General features: G+C 36.7%; 1 protein-coding gene across 6 annotated transcripts in view; it reads left to right on the plus strand.

Annotated features, from left to right (window-relative positions):
• nrxn2b (neurexin 2b) overlaps positions 1–10,643 on the plus strand; it is a 444,830-nt gene that overhangs the window by 316,774 nt on the left and 117,413 nt on the right. The gene's annotated exons all lie outside the window — the stretch shown is intronic.

The following is a 10,643-nucleotide window of genomic DNA, read 5'->3' on the forward strand; positions in this document are numbered from 1 at the left end:
ACGGCCACAAATGGACCTATGGTTAGCCACCATATCACCCGCGGTTATTCACGGACACTTTTGAAGCGTATTCCTTCACATCGCATTTACTTTTGGATGATTTGACGAGTCTCGCTCTTGTTATAGCTCAACCGTGCCCGTTGTTGTTTGCCGCCACTGACAGTGACAGACACTCTGATGTTGTAATCATGACTTTAGCACCCACGTTCTGCTGAAATGGTTGTCACGCCCAAAAGACAAATGGCAGAGACATCTCAAGTATGACAGGTAAAAAAATAGTCACAACACTGACAGGCCGTAAATTAAGGTACGCTTGCATAATCTAATGAGAGATAATACTGGAGCCGTTTCAAAAGGGATGCTCACCCTCACCCTTTTTCAATCCCAAAGACGTATGTGTCCGTCTTTACAAGAGTTCAGACATTTCCAGGTAATTATTTACGTTTATTATTTATATTAAAGGTTAGGCCTGCAAAAATATGACACTAAATTGTCATTTAATCCCAAAGATGTATTTATACGATTTTACAGAGTAAAGTACCGTATTATCCACACCATAGAGCGCACCGTATTATTAGGCGCAGTCTCGATTATTTTTATCATGACCAAAAGACAAATGGCAGAGACATCGAAAGTATGACAGGTGAAGAAATAGTCACAACACTGACAGGCCGTCAATGAAGATATGGTTTAATAATCTAAACAATAATACTAGAGTTTTCAAAAGCAATGCTCACCCTCACCGTTTTTCAATCCCAAAGACGTATGTGTCCGTCTTTACAAGAGTTCAGACATTTCCAGGTAATTATTTACGTTTATTATTTATATTAAAGGTTAGGCCTGCAAAAATATGACACTAAATTGTCATTTAATCCCAAAGATGTATTTATACGATTTTACAGAGTAAAGTACCGTATTATCCACACCATTGAGCGCACCGTATTATTAGGTGCAGTCTCAATTATTTTTACTATGCCCAAAAGACAAATGGCAGAGACATCTCAAGTATGACAGGTAAAGAAATTGTCACAACACTGACAGGCCGTGAATTATGGTACGGTTGCATAATCTAATGAGAGATAATACTCGAGCTGTTTCTAAAGGGAGATTCACCCTCACCCTTTTTCAATCTCAGACGTATTTATCCATCGGACTTTCCTTTCCAGATAATCATTTCTGTTTATTATTATTTTTAAATGTTAGGCCTGCAAAAAAATGACTCGACGTGATCATTCAATCCCAAAGACATATTTATACGTTTTTACAGTGTAAAGTACCGTATATTCCACACCATTCCACGCACCGTATTATTAGGCGCAGTCTCAATTATATTTACAGATGTTTGGACTCAGAACACACTCAAGGCCACTGGATTGTAGGCCCAGCTGTCGATTTTTGAGAAAATAAAAGACTATTATTTGCACCTCGTGGTATATAAAATACGATAGTTATTTACAGTTTTTTTTTTTAACCATTAGCGTAAGGAATGCTCTGAAAAGATGAGTTCAATAGGAACCAAAACATGAACTTTTTGAAAGAAGGTTCATAGGTATACCTAATGTTATGACTTTGTAGGCTACCCATGCATTTGCGCAGAAAGAAATGTTAGCTCAGCAGTGCATAGCGCAAAGGATTTGGTTGTGAATGCATCCATACCTGTCTTGTTTGCCATCACGCTTGGCTGCACCAAGCACTCGTCTGTCACATGTGCTGGAAACAAAATGCGACCGGAGAACAGCTCCCATTTCATTGTTTGACTGAGAGCAGATTCGCCATATGGCAAATCATTTTATAAACATTACATAGTTTGTCCACTTCCACATTTTTACAAAGCCAATCGGTTGCAAAATAGCAGAAAATTGCATCAATTAATGACTGCTGCTGTTAAGCGATTTAAAAAAAAGAAGAAGAAAAATTCAGTTGCTTCTATCATTTATTGTATCTAACAGAAGCAGTTTTGACAATTTACCTGCTGTTATATTTAAGACGAGCCCCAAGTGCCGGCTGCAACATTTGGTTTCAACCATTGAGGGGAATGGTGCTGTTGCCTTTTGTCAATAGCCAAATAATTACAAAATAGTATTTAGTTTAATGGTTTAACTGTGGCTGTTGTTACAGCTGGGTGCTTTGCATTTATGCGGTCTGCTAAACTTGAACTGTGGTAAGCAAACTCCTTTCTACACACGATGCGAATAAGTCTACCTTCATCAAAGTTTGCCGTGTTTTTTTAAACTTCAATTTTGCATACATTGGATTGACAACTTTCACATTTTTTCCATTTTCATGTCATTCTTGTTCCTTTCCACACTCAACTTTCTATAAGTTATGACAAAAACAATAAGAATAACAAGAAATTTAATCAGCAAACAGAATGTGATTAAATTAGTATCACTATTATATTAAAAATGAAATGAAGGTTTTTAAAATAAACACTTTACGTAAGACTGTAATTAATTGATCACAATTAATATTTTAATCTATCCTTTGTGCATCATGATGAAACTTAAAGTAAAAGCATTCAATGTTTTACCAATGAATCACTATAACATAGCAAGAAATTACTTCATGTTCCAATTGATTTTTTCACAATTTGAAAAGAAAACTGTACTGTTCCTGTCATTGAAAAACACGACATTAGATTCGCCGGTACCTGCGGAAACCCAATTAAAATCTTTTAAAGATGAGAACCACATCCGAGCTGACTCTTTTGTGTGAATATTCAACCAGGTTGAGGTTCTTACTGGGCTTGCTGCCTCCTCCTTGGTCCACATTCAGGATGTTCAAAAGTATTTAACAGCCAATCCTCTTAGCGGCAGGCAGCGTTGACGTTCACGGCGTCAAATGTGCGTGAGGTGGGAGTGTGAATCCCAAGAATTAAAACTCATTTGTCATTACATATGTGTATTTATAAAAGCATTTAGGGGTTTCTAAGGTAGACTAGTTAGAGTGACAGACAGCCATTACCAGCTCAGTGTAATTACCAAAGAACTTTGCTTCCATTATGGCTAAGTAAGAAAGTAAGCCCAGGTCCTAATTGAGGAATCCATTAATCAATCTGTCAGTTGGACTTTGAATAAATAGCATGTCGCTTTCATGAGAGTGAAAAAGTAGCTTTTTTTTTCCTTTAGATTTCTTATTTTTTTCTCTTTTTTTTTTGGTTAGAGCAGTGGTCTCCATATTATGGCCCGGCTCTACATTCGTCCGGACCCTGAACATTACCAGAGATGGATGATGATATTTTTTCATTTATTTATGTATTTTTTTTTCAATCCAGCCACGTAATCGAGATTTTCACATGTGTGAATGAAAAACCTTTTCCATATACAAGGCGCACCGGATTATAAGGCGCACCCTCAATTAATGACATATTTTAAAACTTTTTCCATCACAATATAGTCATACTCAAAGTAATAACAATAACAACTCAAATAATAACTCTCAATAGCATAATAAGTCAATGTCAATATGAGCAACCTTGTTCAACTGTAAACACACAAAAGAAACAGGTAAAGCTTACGTTATCAGTTCATTCCCCATCTACCAATCCCAATCACAATATTGATCCATATATAAGGCGCACCTGATTATAAGGCGCACCTGATTATAAGGCGCACCTGATTATAAGGCGCACCATCAGCTTTAAAAAAAAAAAAAAAGGCTTTTAGGTGTGCCTTATAGTGCGGAAAATACGGTAGTCTAATATTGTAATAAAGTGCTCCACTTTTGTCTTTTGTGCCACTATCTTTGCGTGGGGATGTTTTTGGTGGGGCAATCGCGCCATTTTGTGATTGACTGCCCTCCTTATTGCTTGCTTGACTTGTTCCTCCAAGATACGTTGCTTCTTCAGGCTTGACTGAGAGAAAGACAGATGTGTCTAGAAAGCGGAGATAAAGAAGCAGGAAGGAGGCGGAGGAGACAAGGTTGGAGGAACGCGGCGGAGAAACGGCGCGAAAGCAAACGCAAACGAGGGAATTCGTCGCTGGTGATGGAGAGGAAATTGGCGCCGTCGTAATTATTCACGCTAAAATGTATAAATCAGTAGGCTGCCTCGACAGACCTCAAAAGGCACTCGTGGGAAAAAAAAACTGAGGAGCCTGGAAAGAAGGGATGGTTGCTGTGGGCACGTTCACTCAGAAAAACTCATTTGGATCCATTTTTTACATCATATCATCAATTTATGGTGAGTTTAAAATATATGAAGAGGCGTGCATGAAAAACAACGGCGGCTCGGCCCTTATACACTATTTACACATTCCATCTTTGTACATTAGGCATGAATACTTTATGGGATCAGGTCTGTTTGTTTCAGCCACCTCCCACATTGTCTTTTTCACAATACGATTACATCTATAAAGCTGTGATGCCTTCAGTGTCATATTTATTTTATTTTTTTTGCAAATGTTGGAATTACTAATTGCTTTCCAATTGGAAATTTGTCAAGCATGTGATTGTCATCGGCTACAATTTATTAACCCCTGTTGTATTATGTTACCAATTGTGGAAATTCCTTAGATTTTCTTCTATGATATCATAAAAGAATCAACGTGAAACGAAACACTAAAAATTCCAGCGGATGATTAAAACATGTAAAATTTCAAAATGCAGAGATTCGGACATTTTTATGTGATTGCAGCTTGACGTGCGAGATTTTGTATACAAAAAATAATCATTGTCCAATTTTTGGACCATGTAAAACCATTAGAATTACAATTTTTGAGACGCTTTTTAATAGGGTTTATGATCTTAATTTTCCTGCGCTTTTTGCAACATTCCATTGAGCGGCGGTCAAACTGTCAGCAAACAGAATTTTTTTTGTTGACGTGTTTCACCTCACGACAGTAGGTGGCGAGAGAAACCTGTTAATGCCTATGTCTTCAAAGTGTCATCATCACGTAACACACTACAGACTTTCCCATTTTTTTCGACACTGAGCAACTCGTATTGTTGAAGGAAAAAAAATCTTCTTAAATACCTCATTTGCACAGCTTTAAAAACATTTACAAAATTGGGGAAAAGTGTAACGTGTGTAGTTTGTGTGCACGAGTGTTAAACAAAAACTGGTAGCACCCTCTTATTAACGTCAACATCGCTATCGAGGCATGCTAGCATAAATTACAGGCGCCCGGTACTGTAACGTCGCACGGGGGCCATTAATTTCCTTGAGTTGTGCTTAACGCACTTACAGTAGCGCTCCGCTTGCATATTCATGAGATTGGATAGGCCAGCAAGGAAGCGCATCAAGCGGAATGAGGAAAAGCGAAGCAACGAAAGAGACGCGCAAAGACGCGACGTGATTACTGCAAGGGAAGAAGGAAGTGAAGGCACCACTGAGTTTAGAAAGTCAACAATTGCAAATGAGATCGCTGGCGTTAAATGAATTTTCACGGACCCAACTCAGTCGATCCCATTAGTTCTTTCATACATTCGATATTTTTTTGCCTTAACGCATTCATTGTCGTTGGCGAGTCGGTTAAGTTTTCAACAGGGGATTTCATGCTTCTCGATTATAAATTTAAATCTTGGAAGCAACTTGACTGATGGACAATCAACGGTAGATGCAAATGACGCCCCGTTTTACATACTGTTTGCCAGTGGTTCTCAAATGGGGGTACTAGTACACCTGGGGGTACTTGGAGAAACTTCAGGGGGTACTCGAGATTTTCAATAAAACAAACAGACATGCGCAAATCCTTTAAAAATAATTATTGAAATAATTCAGTGTTTCTGGAAAATGTACTTACATAATTCGTTCACATTTTATGCTCAGTTGGTTATTCAATTTCATTATTGTAAAAACCCAGATTCTCCTTGGACCCAACTCGTCATGTTCCACCTCTCGTTACCTGTCGAGTTAATGATTTGTTTTTGTAAACACACCTATACTATGATCCCAAAAGAGGACGCTTGAACTTGATTTTTTTTCTTTTTTTTGGAGAACAGGACTGACAGTTCATGTTGATTATTTTTGGGGGGGACAAAAATGTATTATTAAGTTAATGATGTATTTTTGTGAACAGGTCTCTACTGTAATCCCAAACCAGGACGCTTTATGTGTAATATTTTTTCCTGGACAAATAGTTATTTATAATTAGTTTTGAGAACAAGTCTGACACTTTATATTGATTTTTTTTTTTTTGTGGAAAAATATTTATTATGTCCTTTTGAAAAAAAAAATTCTTCTATGATCTTTGGAAAAATGGTGACCATACCAGTGAGGTAATAATATAAAACACGGATATAAAATTTTCAGACAGATTTCATAACTCTTTGCTAGCCATTAATAAATATAGCCAGCCAATATCGAGCACTTTTTTTGGCCGCTTCACACACACACAAAAAAATAATAATAATAAACATAGTGGACATTGACGGCGCTTCGGCTTCTTTAACAAACTTTCGCGTCAACGGCACTCGCAGTGTTAAAGAGATCTTGAATTTATTTGGCGCTTTATTATTGCTCAACAATTTATTCAGTCATCAAAATTAATTATTGACTAAATAATTTTACTTTTCGCTGCTTAAAATGGCTTCTTGAGTCAAGTATATAAGTAATTGTGTCATTGTATACAATGCACATCTGTATGAAAGTAAAAATAAAGGAGTGTTTTGCCAAACAATCCCATTATCACAATTTATTCCTAAATTGCAATTCATTTTCTCTTAATTTGAAAGGAAAACGTACTTTTCCTTGGCGCAGCATTGAAAAACATTCAATTAGAGGAGCCTATGCCTACAGAAACCCAATTAAAATCTCATATCCCACTGAAGTCCCTTCAGGTACCCCCAGGGGTACTCATACCCCCATTTGAGAACCGCTGCTTTAAAAAAAAACATGGATGACAAATGTTCTGCGCTGCATTTCCAACTGTCAAAAATTCCTGAGAGAAATCCAGATCTATCTTATAATCAAATATGACGAATGCAAAGGCACAATTTGCATTGAAAGGAACTCACAACGCTGTAATGGAGCTTTGCTGCAATATTGTTCTTCATTGGACTAATATGGCAACACATGACTTATTGCGCTTGTTTCATTGCACCGCATTCAACAAAACACTTTAATGAAGTGTGCTTGTAATGCATTTATCATGGTCATAAAAAAAGTCAGTGTTGCTTAATTAAATGAATATAGATGTTTGTTTATGGTTGTAATTTGCAGTTGTGCATAACTGTACATCCTTATTTAGAGGAATGAGTACAGATGACTTCACGTTAAAGAATACACTGAATATATATATATATATATATATATATATATATATATATATATATATATATATATATAGAGAGAGAGAGAGAGAGAGAGAGAGAGAGAGAGAGAGAGAGCGATCAAATTTTCGCAAGGCATTAACTTTTCAACAAAATCGTATTCAACTTACATATTTTTTTTTTTATAAAATATTTTTAAACCTATTTTGAACACGGCCATTGATTTACTTCTATTTCGCCGTTGTTCCATAAATTGACAACTTAAAGGGACAATAAGTGAGGTTTAGACCGTTTTTCATGAAAGAGGAATAAATCAAATGATTATATATTTCAAAATCTTGCGAATAAATGAGTTCTTAACGACCAACGGTACGTAGGTCTAGTTATCATTAAATTGCTAAAATAAGAGAATTGCTGCTTTTATGAACATTTAAATGGGATGGTGAAAAAAAAAAGATATTACATGGGGGGGTGGCACTCCCCCAGAGGCTACTATGTCAGAAATAGCTACAGACAATGGTGAATGCAGCACCTCCTACTGTCCATCATAAAAAACGGTCTAAATCCTACACTTTGTCCCTTTAAACAGATAAATACATTTGCTTTACTGGTGGAATGCCCCCTGGTGGCTAGTAGTAAAAAAACTACAGAAAAGCCGCACTGGACTACAAACTGCATGGCTCAAATCATGAGAAAAAAATTGTTGCGCATAGTTCGAAATATTCTCAACTGTTTTGAGGAGGAAAACTTGAAGTGGTGACGTAACGTTCTCAAACAAACGTTATCAGATGGCAGACTTGACCGCGGGGTTTCTACGAAAGCGCCGAGACAGATGTTTCCCATCCGAACGAGCCCGCCCGACGCGGACGATGTTCCCCCGCAAAGTTACATGAAGCGGGAACGCCGTCAGGCAGCCCGCATGTGGGTCTAGTTGATGAGACGGAATGGATGGCGAGCGCAGGAGCTGCTTGCAAAACCTAACGGGCGACGCTACACCCCGCGGTGAATGAAATCAAGCTCTAAATTCATCCCCTCCCCTGGCAGCATTTAGCACTGCTGACTTTCCACCTGGCTTGCCCCATTATTCAACCTCTCCGGCAACCGCTGTCTACGCGTTGTCCCAAGATTTCACATCGCCTGCTCACAAAAGCTTTTGCACCAAGCGCCAAAATGCTTTGGAAAATGCTGTGCAGTCAGCGTTGCAGGTGTGACCCTTTGCTGCCCTTCAATTAGTAACTCTGCAAACAAACAAGAAAATGGCTAAAAATGAAGATAAGCTTCTTGGGTGAGGTACTTATTATAGTTATTTTGAAGGCTAAAATTGAACAAAAGCTGCCTGAATGGGAAAGCAAAATAATGGCTGACAGTGTTTAACCTTGAATTACTGTTGGGATGGACCATTGTGCATGAAGTACACATTACACAGTACAGTACAAGTACACACAGCTGCTGAGTACATATATATACAGTATTATGTACATAGAGTACAGTATATATATATATATATATATATATATATATATATATATATATATATATATATATATATATAGGGTTTCATTAGTTTGTTTTTTAAAATAATTATGTTAATCAGCAATTCAAAAGTGATGGCTGATTTTGATTATTTAATTTTCAATACATTTTTATTTATTTCCTTCTTTAACTGAGGGGTACCAACAATTTTGGCCACGTGTGTGTGTGTGTGTGTGTATATATATATATATATATATATATATATATATATATATATATATATATATATATATATATGTAATAATTATTACTATTATTATTATGCAGCAATGGCCTTTTATTCTTTATGAGATTGAAATATGCGACTGAATTAATAACCCATATATATATATATATATATATATATATATATATATAGAAAATTACCATGATGAAATAACAATAATAATAATTAAAAATGACCAGAAAATCTACTTATTGTGGGTTGTAGTGTCTTTTATAAGTGATGGACTGGGGGACACTCTAATTGATTACTAAATATATTTTTTATTTTGTTTATAGTTGACAGTTAATCGTACCTAGAAATTATATTAAAAAAGAACCATTAAAAAAATGATGTTTGATTGCAAATACCCAGTTATACAAGAGGGGGTGTGCACACTTGTGCATCTACATCTGTTTATTTCTCTCTTGTTGGTCACATCAATGGTGAAAAAAAAAAAAAAGTTCTGAAATGATTGCTCTTGGGGTTTTTTTTTTTTTTCCCATCTCAAAAACATGCGATTTGAGCCAGGGGTGTGTCGACTTTTCATATCTACGATATGTAGGACACCCTTCGTACCTCTTTGCATCTCTTTGCATATGCAGCTAACCTAAGGCAATATGTTTCTGAGGCCTGCGCGCATTTCCATGGAGGCGCATTTAATTACAGATTTGGCCGCGCGTCGCAAGCCTTAAAGCGTTTCGGTTTAACGCGCACCGACTGGGGCGCTATACTCCTGCCCTAAAATACGCTCTTTGTAATGGCCTTTGTAGTGCTAAGCTTCACCCAGATCTATCACGTTTAAGAAGGATGAGCAGGACTCGCCCCTGTGGCTTAATGCGGCGTGCGCGCTTCCTGTAGGCTGCACTATTTAGACTCATTTAGCACAGCGTGCTAGTTGATAAACAAGCTGCTGCATCTAATAGAATCTCTGTCATCACGTTGCTCATGAAACAATAATTTAGGTCATGCTTAAGAGTGACATCTTGAATGAAAGTGGGATAGACTTTGATGAGGCTATCTATCTATCTATCTATCTATCTATCTATCTATCTATCTATCTATCTATCTATCTATCTATCTATCTATCTATCTATCTATCTATCTATCTATCTATCTATCTATCTATCTATCTATCTATCTATCTATCTATCTATCTATCTATCTATCTCTAATTAGCTAGCTAGCTAGCTATCAACACAAAAAGCTAGCTAACTGCGTGTGTGTTTTAGTGTAAACATAACTTAATTATATTATGCGAAAATGTATACAATGTGTGCCTGCTGTGTATCATTTATGCTCCAACTGTGCTACAATATGTAGTATTCCTTCGCTAGGAAAACACAATATGATTAAAACGTGAAATTTCAAAATGCAATAATTCTGATATTTCTAAGTGATTCCAGCTGGACGTGCGAGATTTTGTGTACAAAAATAATCATTGTCCAAATTATGGACCATGTAAAACCATTACAATTACAATTTTTGAGATGCGTTTTTATAGGATTTATTACATTTATTTTCCTGCCATTTTTGCAACATTCCATTGAGCGGCGGTCAAACTATGTCAGCAAACAGAAAATTCTTTGTTGACTTGTGTTTCACCTTAAGACAGAAGGTGGCAGTAGAGACCAGTTAATGGCAATGTTTTAGTGTCATCACGTCACAAACTACAAAAACAGACACATTTTTCTTTTTT

This window comes from Hippichthys cyanospilos, chromosome 1 (assembly GCF_059441005.1).
Source record: "Hippichthys cyanospilos isolate Australia breed blue-spotted pipefish chromosome 1, RoL_Hcya_1.0, whole genome shotgun sequence".
Lineage (NCBI taxonomy): Eukaryota > Metazoa > Chordata > Actinopteri > Syngnathiformes > Syngnathidae > Hippichthys > Hippichthys cyanospilos.